This window comes from Triticum aestivum, chromosome 4D, assembly GCF_018294505.1.
Source record: "Triticum aestivum cultivar Chinese Spring chromosome 4D, IWGSC CS RefSeq v2.1, whole genome shotgun sequence".
Classification (NCBI taxonomy): Eukaryota; Viridiplantae; Streptophyta; class Magnoliopsida; order Poales; family Poaceae; genus Triticum; species Triticum aestivum.
In genome coordinates, this window is record NC_057805.1 from 326,367,317 (window position 1) to 326,384,702 (window position 17,386).

Below are 17,386 nucleotides of genomic sequence, written 5' to 3' on the forward strand. Positions count from 1 at the left end.
TTATGTCATTCAGTCTGACTAACGCACCTGCCTATTTTATGAACATGGTGAACAAGGTGTTTATGGAGTTTTTGGATAAGTTCGTCGTGGTGTTCATTGATGATATTCTAGTCTACTCGAAGAATGAAGAGGAGCATAAGGAGCATTTGCGTCTGGTACTTGGGAAGCTCAGACAACACCAGTTATATGCCAAGTTCAGCAAGTGTGAGTTTTGGTTGAAGGAAGTTGGATTCCTCGGACATGTGATATCCGGAGAAGGAATAGCAGTAGACCCTACCAACGTTGTCACTGTGGCAAATTGGGAAGCGCCCACGTCAGTTAGAGAGATTCGGAGTTTCCTTGGACTCGCGGGATACTACCGGAGGTTCATTGAGAATTCTCGAAGATTGCAAAGCCCATGACGGAGTTGTTGAAGAAGGACACCAAGTTCAAATTGACTGAGGAATGTGAGGCCAGTTTTTATGAGTTGAAGAAACGCTTCGTTACAGCTCCAGTGTTGATTCTTCCATACCAACGCAAGGATTACCAGGTGTATTGCGACGCTTCTCGTCAAGGACTTGGAGCAGTGCTTATGCAGGAGGGAAGAGTTGTTTCATATGCCTCACGACAGCTTAAACCCCATGAGTTGAATTATGCTACCCATGATTTGGAGTTAGCAGCCGTAGTGCATGCGTTGAAGATATGGAGACATTTTCTCATCGGAAACCATTGTGAGGTGTACACGGATCACAAGAGTTTGAAGTATATCTTCACGCAGAAAGAGTTGAATATCAGGCAAAGGAGATGGTTGGAGCTCATTAAGGATTATGATATGAAGTTGCATTATCATCCCGGAAAGGCTAACGTAGTAGCCGATGCGTTGAGCCGCAAGAGTCATGTCAATACACTCATGACCGGAGGATTACCCAAGGAGTTAGCAGAGGATCTTCGTGAGCTATGTTTGGAAATAGTTCCGAGAGGTTTTGTAGCCACACTGGAGATTCTGTCAACTTTGATGGATAAGATCCGAGAAGCTCAAAAGACGGACAAGGAGATTGCCGAGATAAAAGAGAGGATGAGCAAAGGAAAAGCTAAGGGATTTCGTGAGGATGAGCACGATACCCTATGGTTTGAGGACCGCGTATATGTGCCTAATGATCCGGAGATCAGGATGTTGATTCTGCAAGAGGCCCATGATTCGCCGTTTTCGATTCACCCAGGAAATACCAAGATGTATCTGGATTTGAAGGATAGTTTCTGGTGGACCGGAATGAAGAAGGATATTGCGGAGTATGTAGCAGTTTGTGATGTATGTCAGAGAGTGAAGGCAGAACATCAGAAGCCAGCGGGATTGTTATAGCCATTGCCGATACCCGAATGGAAGTGGGATAAACTAGGCATGGACGTTATCACGGGATTGCCCAGGACTCGTTCAGGCTATGACTCGATATGGGTTGTAGTCGATCGTTTGACGAAGGTAGCTCATTTCATCCCAGTTAAGACCACTTACACCAGTGCTAAGTTAGCAAAGATATATTTTTTTTGACTGGGAACTGTAGGGGAAACCCCCACAGCATATCAAAACTTTATTGAGAAAAAGAGATACAGTACAAGTACAAAGGGGGATTACAAGAGGTAATCAAAGTATCTAGGGGAAGAAGGAGAAAAAACAAGTTAAAAGATACAGACTAATGGCCTCAAGGTGGCAGGAATGAAATCCAGCGTAGAAGATCATCTTTGTAGGCAGCTTTCACTCTATATTGCATTAAGCTGATGTCATGGATGAAAGCAGATCTCCATTTATTAAATCTAGCTCTCTCATGCCTGAAGACCTTAGCATTCCTGATGATCCAGATATTCCAGCAAGCAATGAACACCACTTCGGTGAAGAAGGGCTTCCTAAAACTCCTGCTAGCATTAAGAACCAAATGAACCATGGAGTCACCAGAAGACCAATCAATTTGCAGATAGTTCCAAACTCTGACACTAAAGTTGCAATTGAAGAACAAATGATCCCTTGTTTCCCTAGTCTGCAAAGGACAAAGGACACAGTTCACTCCATCCTCCAAATGCCAATGCCTCCTATCCACCATGTCCTTGGTGTTCAACCTGTCCATAATAAGCATCCAAGCAAAAACTTTGATTTTCATTGTATAAGAGGACTTCCAGCTCCAAGCTGTCAAAGGGTTGAAAGATGTTGATACAAAAGTATGCGAGTAAAACAACTTTGGTGAGTATCCCTTGGCAGTGCCCTTCCAAAACCAAATATCCTTGGACCCAGGTGCTCTAATAAGGCCACCCAACATGGACTGGAGAATAGTCAGATCATCAAAAGCCTGGCTGGACAAAGGAAGGTGGAAGTGCTGGAAAATGTCCTGAGAGTCCAAGAACTCAAGAACAGTAACCCAGGGGTCCTTAACATAGGAATAGAGCCTGGGAAATCTGAGCTGAAGGCTAGACACCTGACCATCAAACTGCAAGTTATCTGACCACATGAGGGCAGTGTTCCCTGCATTAATCTGAACCCAAGCACACTCCCTAAAATGATGCATGACCTTGAAAATATCCTTCCACCAGAATGAGCCACAATCAGAAGTTCCCTGGGGGACCCTATTATGATAGTAGGTATCCCAAATTAAAGAAACCCAAGGGAGATCCTTTTTATTAAGGAAATTATTTGCATGTTTTATCAGAAGTGCAACGTTCTGAGAACCAAGGTTGAGAATACCAAGACCTCCCCTGTTTTTTGGCCTGCAAATAAGGTCCCACACAGCTAGGGAGGGGGCAGGCTGACCCCTATTCCTCCTCCAGAGGCATTGTCTCTGGATTCTTTCCAATTGTTTAAGAATTCCAGCTGGGACAGCCAAACTGCACAAGAAGAAAATGGGCATAGATGACAGAGCAGAGTTAAGAAACTGCAACCTTTCCCCCTGATTCAGAAAAGATGAACTAGCTGTCATTCTCCTCTCCATGCAATCAACCAGTGGCATAAAATCCAGCATTTTAGGCCTTGTAGTTCCCACTGGCAACCCAAGGTAGGTAAAAGGCATTTTCCCAATCTGGCAGCCAAATGCAGAAGCTAATTCAGCCATGACAGTAGTGTCCACATTGATGGGAATAATAAAGGATTTGTGATAGTTCACATCCAGACCAGTGGACTCAGAGAAGATCCTGAGCATATCCTTGAGAGCTAGGAGATGGTCTTTGTCAGCAGGCAAGATAATAAGAGTATCATCAGCATACTGAATCACAGGGTAATCCTGATCATGACAAGGAATAGGTAACTGAAGAATGCCCCTTCTGAACATGTCATTAATTACAGTCTGCAGGAGATCAGTAGCTAGGACAAAAAGGAGAGGAGAGACTGGATCACCCTGTCTGACACCCTTTTTGCACCTGAACTTCCTACCAGGGACTCCATTGAGCAGAACAGATGAGGTACATGTGGATAGGAGTTGCTTCATCCAAAGGATCCACTTCTCATTAAAGCCCTTATATCTCAAAATTTGCACAATGGCCTCATGCTCAAGGGAGTCAAAAGCCTTTTCAAAATCCAACTTTAGAATCACAATAGGTCTCTTGGACTGGTGGCACTGGTGTAAATACTCAAAAGTCCACCCAATACAATCCTAAATTGTTCTACTTTTTATGAAACCACATTGGTTCTTGTGGACACACTGCATAATCACCTCTTGAAACCTATTGGCTGCCATCTTAGACAAGAACTTAAGACCCATTCCTGTTAAAGAGATAGGTCTGAAGTCACCCACCTCCTCAGGGGAGGGCTTCTTAGGCACCAGAGTTATGTAAGAGTCATTGATATTTTCCAGATGAGCAGTACCCTGAAAGAAAGCCTGTGCCAGTTCATAAAAATCCTGAGAAATTATGTGCCAGCACCTTTTGAAGAAAAGACCATTAAAACCATCTGGACCTGGAGCTTTATCAACTGGCATATGCTTGACAATCAAGTCCATTTCCTCCTTCTCAAAAGGCTTAGTGAGAACATCCAATCCCACAACTGGTTCAATGAGGGAAGAAAGATCAAAACCCATGTTAATTCCCCTGGAAGAACCCATTCTGTTCTTAAAACAATCCCAGATAATACCCTCCATTTGTGAATGATCAGTCACCACCGTACCATCAGGCAATTTTAAGCTAGCAATAGAATTTCTTCGATATCTCTCCGTGGCCATAGCATGAAAGAACTTGGTGTTCTCACCACCCACTTTTATGTATCTGATAGTACATCTTTTCCTCCAATAGAGACATTGAAGGTGGAGCAATTTCTCAACATGGGATTTAACCACAATCCTGAAATTTGATTCATGTCTGTAGAGTGTTCTATATTCCTCAAGCTCATCCAAGAGCAGGATAACACTATTGCATTTACAAATTAGAGTTTTTAGTTTAGAAATGTTCTTCTGCCATCTTTTTAGACACATTCTCAAGGACTTAAATTTGTCAGCTATCCTGGCAGTAATATGGCCCTTTCTGGATTGTTTCTGCCATGAGGAATCAACACAGTCCATAAAACCCTCCAACTCCAACCAATAATTCTCAAACCTAAAGATATTAGACTTGGGAATAGAAGTTTTGATTGTAACCATACAAGGCACATGGTCAGAAGCAGTTCTGGCAAGAGGTAGCACCTCAGTCATGGGATAATCAGAGATCCAATCAACAGAAGTGAAGAACCAGTCAAGCTGCTCAAGGAGTGGAGCATCCTGCATATTGGACCAAGTGTAGGACCTGCCTTTGATGGGCAATTCCAAAAGGCCGAGGTGTCCAATAATCTCATTAAAGATGAACATGTCATTCAAATCACCACCAGGTAGATTCCTGTTATCCATAGAACGTAAGAAATTAGAATCCCCCAGTAACAGCCAATTCTCATCCACAGGAATGTTCAGGTGATACAACCAGGTTACAAAATTATCCCTAGCTTCCCCCTGACAAGGTCCATAAACCACCACAAGAGTCCACCGCTCATTGTTGTGCCTAGAAACAAACTCGATCACCACTGCAAATTGTTGGACTTGCAATAAAGTTCCACCAAATATAGACGAGTTCCAAACAACTAGAATTCCACCAGAGGCCCCCAAGGGAGGAGAGAAAGCAAAGCTGTCAAATATCTTGGGGCAAAAGCTTTTAATCATTCGGGAATCGAATGAAGCACATTTAGTTTCTTGCAGACAAGCAATAGCACAGTGACTTTCGTCAATCTTTTGTCTAACAGCTCTTTGCCTAGCCTCAGAATTTAAACCCCTGACATTCCAGCACAGGACATTCCAGTTTTTACAGAGATTATTCATAAGGGAATAACAAAATCAAGTCTCCCATGCACATGACACACAGTGTCAGATGCCCAAAAGCACATAATAGTTCCAAACCAACATTATTACATATCCCAGGATCAGAAAATGAAAACCAAACGCATAAAGCAGATTTATGGGCTTGCCAAACCCAGCAGAAGAGGAGCACACTATTCATTGGAGGCTTGATTTGCAGTAGCAGCAGGATCCACCATAAGTGCATCCTCCGTGAGCAGAGTTGCATCAATCTCCAGCTCCTTGTCAATAGCTTGTAGATGACTGATGGGAGTGGGTGGAGGAACATCTCCAAATGCAGGGTCTTTAGACATCTCTGCAGAAAGGGGCTTGGCCTTGGGCTTCTTCTTCTTGGGCTGCAGAACCAGCTCATGGAAAGTGGGCTTAAACCCATCCCGCTGGGCCGAACTTCTGGTACACCTTCGAACAGATGTTTCAACAAGAGGCGTTGGCGCCAGAGTTTTGCGTGGCCTGCTCGTAGGTGCACGCGCAGGAGGAGAAGGGACAATAGGCACAGCCCTGTCAGCTTCATCTACAAATAATGCTCTAGCCACAGGTCGGGCAGGTGCTCCTTCCATGCCAGCAAAGGAAGATCATCCTGCTGGAAAGCAAAGTCCCAGTTTCTCTTGGTCAAAATGACAGGCGACAGGGGTTTAGGCAGGAGAGGTTTTGGCACCTCAAACACCATTGGAGCATTCAGCAGGTTTTCAAACGAGCGCCTCCAAATCATTTCAGGGGGCAGAGGGGGACCAAAGGGGATCTTAACCACAGGCTGATCCAAAGTCTGGACATCAAAAGGAGGAGGTTGATAGACCACAATTGCCCAATTACTAGCATCCTCCAGGTCCGGTGCCATTTCCATCAGATCATTCAGGTTGACAGGTGGAGCCCCATCAATGAGAACGATAGGAGCAGGGGGCACCTGAGGTTGAGCTTCAGAACTTTGGTGAGCCGAATTAGGTTGAGCCGAGGCATTCAACACCACAGATTCTTGATCCTCCACAGCAGGCTCCGCAGCAGGTTCCTCCCAGTTGCCCCAATTGTCCTCATGCACCTCATTATGTGCAGGTTCAGGCGGAGGTGGTGGCACATCGTTCCACCCCAGAGCCGGGAATGGAGGCAGAATAAAAGGTGGCATCTCCGGGAAGGGTACACCAGGCATGGGATGAGGATTGCCATTGATGGGCATCCAGTCTTCATCTTGGGGCATCTGTTCAGCAAAATTGGCCCCAAGGATATATAGAGGCACCGTCCAAGACACCCTGGCACCACCCCAGGCAGCATAATCCATGAACACCACATCTCTTGGCACTAAAATATCTTCTGGAAAAGACGCAAAGACCAAAGTGCGCACAAGGTATGGATCCTCACTAATCCAATGATGAAACTTCCCAAATGTGTTGACCGCTGCCCGAATACTATCCTCATTGCGAAGATCGAGCCGAATCCCCAAGAACATGAGCAGTCCCTGACGGAAACCCTGAGCACCTCTAAAAGATTCACCCTCATCGTGTTTCATAAAACGCACAAAACGATCGTTGCCAAGAGGTTGGGGCGGCATCTGAAGAAGAGAAAACCTGACTGCAGCATCCCGAAGCTCAAAAAGACCCACCGATCTAATCCAAGGCTGAGCAGACCTCACCAATACCCCATGAGCTTGCAACCACTGGACCACTTCCTCTCTAGCAGCACCAATCTGATCGGGAGGGGGGATGGGCATTACCTCAGCTAGCATGAATTCCTCATGGCGGCGCACAAGTGGGGTATGTGGCGTCACATAGGTCCAAGGCAAACGAGCATCACCACCATCCACAATGTGATGGCCAGCCGGCACATACAACAAGGGGTCGAGAGGGAAGTTGGCCATCGGAGGGGTACAACCCGGGCTGGAAGCAGACGGCAAGAACTCCGGCGGAGGAGGGGTCTCAGGCGGCACGGTCGAAGGCGTTTGGGGACCAGGACTGATGGAACAGGGCGAAGCAGTAAATGCGGAAGTGCAAGAGGAGTCCAAGTTTGGTAAAAGTTGTGTCAGAGAGATATTCTCGATGGGAGCCGAGCGATCCTCGGAAGTTGCAACGTTACCGGGTTTTGGTTTCCAAACCAGACCCAAAATCCTTGCAAACTTGTTGCAATCCTTTTTACCATGCCCCACCCGCAGACAAGAGGTACAACGTAGTTTAGACGTGCACGCCGCAGCAAAATGACCCTTAGACAAGCAAATCTGACACGTTAAAATTTCGTCCACCATGCCCGCTACCAAATTATCAAAATCTTCGTCTGCTTGCTGAGAGGATGGAATGGAAGGCCCAGAGGATAACACCGGCTCCACCTGGACCGTGGAACGTGAAGATGATGGCCCAACATGGGATGGCACGTCCACATTCGGAGAGCCAAAAATTCTGCCCGAGATAGACGGCGGCCCATTCGCAGCTGGTTGAAGATCCCTAACCGTTCCAAAAGAAATGGAGGGAGTAGTCGACGTCCACCGGAGTTCAGCCGGCGGCGAAGGGTGGATGACCACCCGTTCATGCGCAGGAAGCGTGTACCCCGCATCCTCAATAGTTTGAATGCAATTTTGCGTGGCCGGATAACGATAACCACGACAAGCAGGATAATTCTGGAACTTTGAAAATGAAAGCTTCTTGGCAGGGGCATGCGATGATCTTATCGAAGATTTACGGGGCTTGGTGTGCATAGCCAACATGCCAAGGGTAGCTCGACGTTTGGAAGGACTAACAATGATCCACTCGGCATCACATTCCAATTTCCAAAGCTTGAACTCACGGCCCCAATTTGGGCCACCATTACCCTAAAGATGAAAGAAACATTTAAAATAATCACAAGAGAAAGAACGGAGCTTGAGAATGATCAAAGCCACAGCCTTGCAAGAAACTTGAAAACCAAAAACCCTATCCGTGATCATAAAAACCATGAACTCAATAGCAGAACCTCCGATGGCTGCCTCAAGTGTCGCTGCCACCGAATCCTCAGTCAAACGAAAATCATGCCGGCCAAAAGAAATTACCATGGTGAAGAAGCCCGTGTCATCCATGGGGTGCACCGGAAAACCCGTAGATTGAAAAACCTTTTCCGCAAAAACCAGACCCTTGGAGAAGTCCAAGCCAAGGGTGGATCCATCAGCAGAACCCATAGAGATGGGTATTAGGACGTAGATCTCAATGCGCCGGAGAGATCTATTGGAGAGTAAATGAAATTTGGTGGCTAGGGGAGGAGATCACCGGAGGTGGTGGCGATCGCCGGGGTGGGGGTGGGAGCGCCTATCATCCGCGCATCTCCGAAGTCAAATTCCTTGTTGGTCAATGCTGCATTTGCCCAGTGTAGCAAAGATATATATGACCAGGATCATATGTCTACATGGAGTTTCGAAGACCATTGTATCAGATAGAGGAACCCAGTTTACCTCAAAGTTTTGGAATCAGTTGCATGAGACTTTGGGAACCAGGCTAGAGTTCAGTACAGCTTTTCATCCGCAGACAGATGGACAAACTGAGAGAGTCAATCAGATTCTGGAGGACATGTTGAGAGCTTGTGCGCTAGACTATGGATCTAGTTGGGATGACAATTTGCCATATGCAGAGTTCTCTTACAACAACAACTATCAAGCCAGTTTGAAGATGGCACCTTTCAAAGCATTGTACGGAAGGAGGTGCAGGACACCATTGTTGTGGGATGAAGTTGGAGATCGCCAGTTGTTTCGACCAGATTTGATTAAAGAGTCTAAAGAGAAGGTTAAGTTGATACACGATAGACTCAAGGTAGCCCAGTCCAGGTAGAAGAGCTATGCGGACTCTAAATGCAAGGAGACAGTTTACAAAGTCGGAGACAAAGTGTATCTTCGTGTATCTCCACTTCGAGGAGTGAAGCATTTTGGAGTTAAGGGGAAGTTAGCACCACGTTTGTGGGACCATGCAAGGTTTTGAAACGTATGGGAGAAGTTGCTTACAAGTTGGAATTGCCCGAAGGATTGTCAGGAGTTCACAATGTGTTCCACGTTTCCCAGTTGAAGAAATGCCACGCAGAGATGGCTGATATACCTCTGAGAGATACAGTCAAGATTCTTGAGTTTGCCAGCCGAGTCACACGCAGTAAGGTTATCAAGTTCTGCAAAGTTCAGTGGAGCCACCATACAGAGGATGAAGCCACCTGGGAACGAGAGGAAGACCTACGGAAGGATCACCCTCATCTATTTTCTAGCCAACCCGAATCTCGAGGGCGAGATTCATCTTAAGGGGGGTAGGTTTGTAACATCCCAAATTTTCAATTTGGAATGTTATACATTAGATCATCATTGCATATCATATTTTATTACATTTTGGTTTGATCCTAGAAATTCTACGCAACTCAAGGAGAGAGTTGGGGATTTCGTTATTTTCATATTTGAGTTTTCTCAAATTTTGAAAAGAGGATCGTTTGATTTTAATTATTTTTATCTTTGAATATTTCTTTTATGAAAATAAAAGAGAGGGGATAAAATGACTTCCCCCCAAAAAAGAAATATTGGAGATTTAATATTAAAATCAAATAAGATTTTATTCGTAGTTTTTATCGCTATTTTGTTTGAATTAGGAAAAATATGCGTTTTTTAAAATTGCATTAGAGGCCCAATTAAATGTTCACCTTGTCCGGTAGATTTTTAGAGGACGGGGAAAATTTATTTCATGATTTTTGGAGTGTGTTTAGTATTTCTTTTCTTCGTTTTTCTGCGCGGAATTATTTTTAAAAAAAGTCAACCGACCTAACCGGGCCGTGTCCACCTGGGACACTAGCCGGGCCGGCCCTTTAAAGCCGCGGAGGCCCGAGCCGCCAGCACCCAGCCCCAAACCCTAGCGCCCGCCCCGCCTCGTAATCCGTGCCGCCGCCGCCGGATTTGTCGTCGCCGCCGCCTCGCCTTGCCTCGCCGCCGCAGCGCGCAGGACCGCCGCCGCCCGTCTCACCGCCACCGCCGCCGGAGCCCCACTGCCGACGAGGTAGCCGCCGACGCCGTCGGTTTTTGTCGGAAAACCGATCGTTTTTTTTAAACCCTAGTTTTTTTAATTCAGATCTGTTTTTTTTCGGTTCAGTTATTTTAGCGAACGCCCGTTCGTACGTTCGTTTTAACGAACGATTTTCATCCATTAACCGCAGACAGCGAACGTTCGTTCGTTAGTCTGTTCGTCAGTTTTTCTTTTTCCAGGGTTTTCCGCGATTATTTTCGATCGCGATTTCTGCCCCGATCTTCGTTCTAGTATAACTTTTCGCTCGTTTATCGGAATCGGGCGATTCAAGCGCCTAGATCTTCGTCTCGAAGCCCCCTTTCTGTTTAACCAACTTGAACAAGATTTCCCTACTGTAAAATTTGACCTAAGTCCAGATTAGTAAACGGATCTTGTTTCTTTCGAAGTTTGAGTTTTGTTGCTTCGTTTGATTTGATTCTTTTTGCAAAACGGAGTTCTTAAGTTGAACTTTCTGGTTAGATTTATTATTTGAGTTTTACCCGTGCTTCTAGTTGAGTGCTTATTGTATGCTTGTTTGTTTGCGATAGAGTACCCGGAGTGTGAAGCGTGCTACTACGAGTCTCTAGGTTTCACGGATCATCAGCAAGGCAAGTAACACTTTGATCATACCTCTTTACTACCCAGTTTTATTGCATTAGATCAATCCTCAAACTATTGCATGATTAGGATCTGATTAACATGTGGGTTTTGGGAAGTAGATGAGGTAGTACCTATACACCTGTTTATTTTCAAACCTATGGGGGTTACTTCTACATTGCTTATATTGCTATGCTATGCTCGTAGACGTGGTTTGGGTTTGAGTGTATTTCATGACAGATGTGAGTTTGTTAACTAATGGTTCAACTTAAGGTGGCAACTTAAATACACATCTGGGTGGATTGCTTGTGGGCACCTGGAGAATCCAGTGTTGTCCTAGGATATCCTCGAGGACCCGTGTGATCATCCTATGGCCCGCCACCCAGGCTCAAAGGGATCATAAGATTATTCATGCTAGAGACTTCCGTGTGCAGCCACAAGCTATTATGGGCTCTAGCATAGTTGAGTAAGTTGCGTGAAGCTCTTGAAGAGGTAGACTAGCAGATGTAGCGGGTTGTAGGTGGTACTGTCTACCCAGAGTAGAGAGTTAATGCTTCAGAAAGACTGTGTCTCGAATCTCCGACCATGGATGTATTCGAGTCTTGTGGGGAAAAGTGCGCAAACCTCTGCAGAGTGTATAAACTAATCATGGTTAGCCGTGTCCCCGGTTATGGACATCTTGAGTATCTAGTTCTTGGATTATCATGTCGATCTCATCACTCTTAATATAATTTGATTGGGTTTAATGATGATGCTTAATTGGGATTGAGTTGGAGGAACCTTCTCAATGTTTAACAACCACCATGATAGTTAAATAAAATTTATTCCTATGTTGTAGGGAAAAAAATTGGCTTTTCGCAAAACATATTAACCATACAGCCTCCACCAGCCAAATATGCATGTAGTGATAGCATTATTCTGTTCATTACTCTCTTGTGTTACATTGCCAGCATATTCCATGTGCTGTCCCGTTTTGGGCTACAACGTTTATGTTGCAGAATTTTCAGACGATGAGTAAGGTGCCTTAGGTCGTGGTCTTTCACTCAGTGATGTCGTTGGAGTTGATGGACTCACTTTATCTTCCAAGCCTTCCGCTGTTATCGATTTTAGATGGCCTTAAGCCATATTTATTATAATAAGTTCTCTTTGGAGACATTTGATGTGATAAGTGTGTGATTGCTACTTTATAAATCCTTTGAGTACTGTGTGTGTCAGCATTACCGATCGAGGGATGACACTGAAGCACAGAGACTTGACCGTTTGAGGTCGGGTCGCTACAGCGAGGAGCTTGTTTGAGGCCATACAGTGCCTTGTTGAGGTTGTATACCATATCAGGATGTTTTGGATCTTCAAATCCGGGTGGCTGTGCAACATACCTTTCTTCTTCAATCTTGCCGTTGAGAAAGGCACTCTTCACATCCATTTGGTACAGAAGGATGTTGTGATGGTTGCCATCGGCTAGCAGTATGCAAATGGCTTCAAGCCTAGCCACCAGGGCAAATGTTTCATCGAAGTCAATCCCTTCAACTTGAGTATATCCTTGAGCAACAAGACGAGCCTTGTTTCTGACAACTTGACCATGCTCATCTTGCTTGTTGCGATATATCCATTTGGTGCCTATGATGTTGTGCTTGCGAGGATCAGGACGCTTGATCAATTCCCACACATTGTTTAGCTCGAACTGTTGAAGCTCTTCTTGCATAGCTTGAATCCATTCAGGTTCCATGAAGGCTCAACAACTTTCTTGGGTTCAGATATTGAGACAAATGCAAAGTGACCACAGAAATTTGCTAGTTGTGTTGCTTTTGAATGAGTGAGTGGACCAGGTGCATTGATGCTATCGATTATCTTCTCAATCTGTACTTCATTTGCAACACGAGGATGTGTAGGACGAAGATTTTGCTCTTGCTGATCATTGTCTTCATTTTGAGCGTTGACTTCAGGCTGAGCATTGTCTTCAGGTTGACTAGGCGCAGAAATGATAAGTTCCTCTTCAGCCTGTGCCTCAGAAGGTATGATCCTCTCCAGTACCCATAAGCTTGATTGATTCACTAGGAGGGACTTCATCTAGCACATTTGGCAGGTGCTCTCTTGGCGAGCCGTTAGTCTCATCAAACCGCACATCCACAGTTTCAACCACTTTGTAGTGAAAGAGGTTGAAGACTCTGTAGGAGTGCGAATCCTTTCCGTAACCAAGCATAAAACCTTCATGTGCTTTCGGTGCAAATTTTGAAGTGTGATGTGGATCCTTGATCCAGCACCTAGCACCAAATACTCTGAAGTAGCTTACATTTGGTTTCTTACCAGTTAGAAGCTAGTAGGATGTCTTCTTCAGAAGCTTGTGAAGATAAACACGGTTGATGACATGGCATGCAGTATCAATGGCTTTGGGCCAGAACTTTCTTGGAGTCTTGTATTCATCAAGCATCGTCCGAGCCATCTCAATGAGTGTCCTATTTTTGCGCTCCACGATGCCATTCTGCTGAGGTGTATATGGAGCAGAGAACTCATGAGTGATACCCAATCTATCAAGATAAGTGTCAAGGCCTGTGTTCTTGAACTCTGTGCCGTTGTCACTTCTGATGTGCTTGATCTTGATGCCATAGTTCGTCATGGCACGATTGGTGAAGCGTCTGAAGACATCACGCACTTCATTTATGCACCCATGTATATCTTGAATAATCATCAACAATGATGAAGACATAGAGGCAAGCAGTGGTAGTAAGAGTAGAGTAGTGAGTAGGGCCAAATAAGTCCATGTGAAGCAGCTCGAAGGGTTGAGATGTCGTCATGATTGTCTTCGAGGGATGCTTGGCCCTTGTCATCTTTCCAGCTTCACAGGCACCACACAGATGATCCTTCTTGAACTTGACGCCCTCGATGCCTACGACGTGTTTCTTCTTCGCGAGAGTGTACAGGTTCCTCATGCTAGCATGCCCTAGCCTCCGATGCCAGAGCCAGCACTCTGAAGCTTTTGCTAGAAGACATACGGCCAACTATGGTCCTGCTGAGAAATCTACCATATACAGATCATCTTTCCGATATCCTTCAAAGACTAGAGACTTGTCAGGTTCCATTAGAACCAGGCAACGATACTTTCCAAATATCACAATCATGTTTAAATCATAAAGCATCGAAACAGACATTAAGTTGAAACCAAGGGATTCAACAAGCATCACTTTATCCATGTGCTGATCCTTTGAGATTGCAACTCTACCTAGACCCAGTACCTTGCTTTTACCATTGTCAGCAAATGTGATGTGACTCTTGTCAGATGGACGTAAGGTTGAGTCCATGAGAAGACTTCGATCACCAGTCATATGATTAGTGCATCCAGTGTCCATAATCCATTCTGAAGCATGTGGTGTCATACCCTACAGTACAGTTAGGGGGATAGGCTTCACCAAGGGTATTATGAAGCATAAACATTTGACTAACAAGTGGATTATCAAAGCTCAGGTCCAGGTTAGGGCTGATAGGATGATTGGCAAGCGATTCAGGAACAAAATACATAGTAAGACCATTTGGGCATTTTATCTTGCGCCCTACAAGATGTTTTAGGTCCCCAGCATAAACATCGGACGCCTTTGATTTCCGGCTGGAGACCTTTCCCTGCAAAAGAGAGTTAAGTTTTCTTAACCACCCACATCTTCAGGGGTGGCTTAGAAGCAAAAAGTCTAAGTGCAGCATCTGAGAACTTCGGCTTTGGAGCCCTAGCAAATAGCCTTGCAGGAGGTGAATAATACTCGTCTGAATAAGCAGAAAAGTTTTTGGTTTTATGAACATAGTGGTTTGAAGAAACATGCTCATATTCATAAGTCGGAGTATGACTTCCCTGCAAAACATTGGCGTTAGGGTGACTCTGGTGAGTCCTCTATCTGTATGGAGCCTTTGGACCATTTGAAGCCTTTGGTCTGGGGTTTGTCTTCTTCCCTTGTGGTGTCATGATGACATTCACAGGAAGATTCTCAAAACACCTTTTGGGCACCCAGATCTTCTTCATAGGTGGCCCATTCCTGCAATTAGTACCAATATACCTGGCAAACACTTCACCTTTCTGATTCTTAAACAGTTTGTAGTTTGCATCAAAGGATTCATCAATGATAATCAGGTTAGCACAAGTGAAGCCAGATAAGGTGGATGGATCCACTGAAGGTCCCTTTGTAGCAAGCCATGTGGTTTTGGGGTACTGCTCAGGCTTCCAGTAAGAACCATCAACATTCATTTTCCTCTCGAACCCAACACCCTCTTTCCTAGGGTTTCGGTTTAGAATCTGCTTTTTGAGGACATCACATAGTTTCTGATGCCCTTTGAGACTTTTGTACATCCCTGTCTCAAGCAATGCCTTCAGCCTGGCATTTTCATCAACAATAATAGTGGTATCCTCACCTGAGGGGTTAGTTACCACATCAGCAGTTGAAGATATCGTAACAGTAGCAGCAGTGGAACATTCAGCAACAGAAGTAGCGTTATCACGCTCAAGGCATTTTAGACATGGTGGTTCAAATCCTTCCTAAGCGGGACTGATCTGTTGAGCCCAAAGTGACTCGTTCTCCTTTTGAAGATCTTCATGAGCCGCTCTCAATTTCTCAAGCTCTTGCTTCCTTTGAAGATAATCGTAGGAAAGCTTTTCATGAGTTGTTGAGAGCGTTTCATGACGACTTTCAAGTTCCTCGTACTTAACATGAAGATTTTTGATGTCTTCAATTAAGGACTGAGATCGGGTCATTTCCGCGTCCAACAGGTCATCGCTTTTGTCTAGCAATTTTTGAATATGTTCCATAGCTTTCTGTTGTTCAGTTGCAATTTTAGCAAGTGTTTTGTAGCTAGGTTAGATTCACAATCAGATTCATCTTCACTTGATGTTTGAAAGTAAGCATCGCGTGAGTTTACCTTGGCACCACGTGCCATGAAGCAGTAGTGGGAGCAGAGTCGTCCTTGTCATTAGCATCAGCGCTGGTGATGGAGCCATTGTCTTCAGTGTTGAAGATGGACTTGGCAACATAGGCTGTAGCTAGAGCCAGACTTGCAATGCCAGAGTCGGACTCCTCCTCAGACTCCACCTCTGCCTCCTCAGAAGCAGATTCCTCCTCTGAATCCATCTCCTTGCCAACAAAAGTACGAGCCTTGCCAGATGAGCTCTTCTTGTGTGATGAAGACTTGGACGAAAACTTGGAAGAAGACTTTGAGGATTTGTTCTTCTTCTTGTCATCAGAATCATATTCCTTCCTCTTCTTCTTCTTGTTGTTCTCATTGTCCCACTGAGGACACTCAGAGATGTAGTGACTAGGTTTCTTGCACTTGTGGCATGTTCTCTTCTTGTGGTCATGAGTAGAAGCTTCATCGTTTCTCGAGCTGGATCGTGAAGACTTTCTGAAGCCTTTCTTCTTAGTGAATTTCTGGAACTTCTTCACAAGCATAGAAAGCTCCTTTCCAATGTCTTCAGGATCACCAGAACTGCAATCAGATTCTTCTTCAGATGAGGAAACAGCCTTTGCCTTCAAAGCGCGAGTTCGGCCATAGTTGGGACCATAGATGTCTCTTTTCTCAGATAGCTGAAACTCATGTGTGTTGAGCCTCTCGAGTATGTCAGATGGATCGAGTGTCTTGAAGTTAGGGCGTTCTTTAATCATCAGGGCTAGGGTGTCAAACGAGCTGTCAAGTGATCTCAGGAGTGTCTTGACGATTTCATGCTTGGTGATCTCAGTGGCGCCAAGAGCATGAAGCTCATTTGTGATGTCAGTGAGGTGATCAAACGTGAGCTGGACATTCTCATTGTCGTTTCTCTTGAAGCGGTTGAAGAGGTTGCGAAGAACACTGATCCTTGAGTCTCTCTGGGTTGAGACACCTTTGTGACTTGGAGAGCCAGTCCCAGACTAGCTTCGACGTTTCCAGAGCACTCACACGGCCATACTGTCCTTTGGTCAGATGACCACAGATGATGTTCTTGGCAGTAGAATCCAGTTGAACGAACTTCTTGACATCAACAGGGGTGACACCTTCACCAGTCTTGGGAACGCCGTTCTTGACGACATACCATAGATCGACATCAATGGCTTCAAGATGCATGCGCATCTTATTCTTCTGGTAGGGGTAATCAGTGCCATCGAAGACAGGGCACGCAGCGGAGACTTTGATTATCCCTGCAGTCGACATAGCTAAAACTCCAGGTGGTTAAACCGAATCACACAGAACAAGGGAGTACCTTGCTCTGATACCAATTGAAAGTGCTAGTTATCGACTAGAGGGGGGTGAATAGGCGATTTTTATGAAAGTCTTCAAAACATGGGAGTTTCAAAGACAAACAATAGAAATGAACCTATTGACATGCAGCGGAAGGTAGACTACACTAGGCAAGCCATAGTCAAGTATTCAATGAAGTGAAAGCACGAAGACTATTAGCAGCTAGGCAGTATGGATCAAGATGGAAGATAGTATGAAGCCAAACAACAATAGTCGTCACACAGTGAAGTCAAACAGATAGTGCAA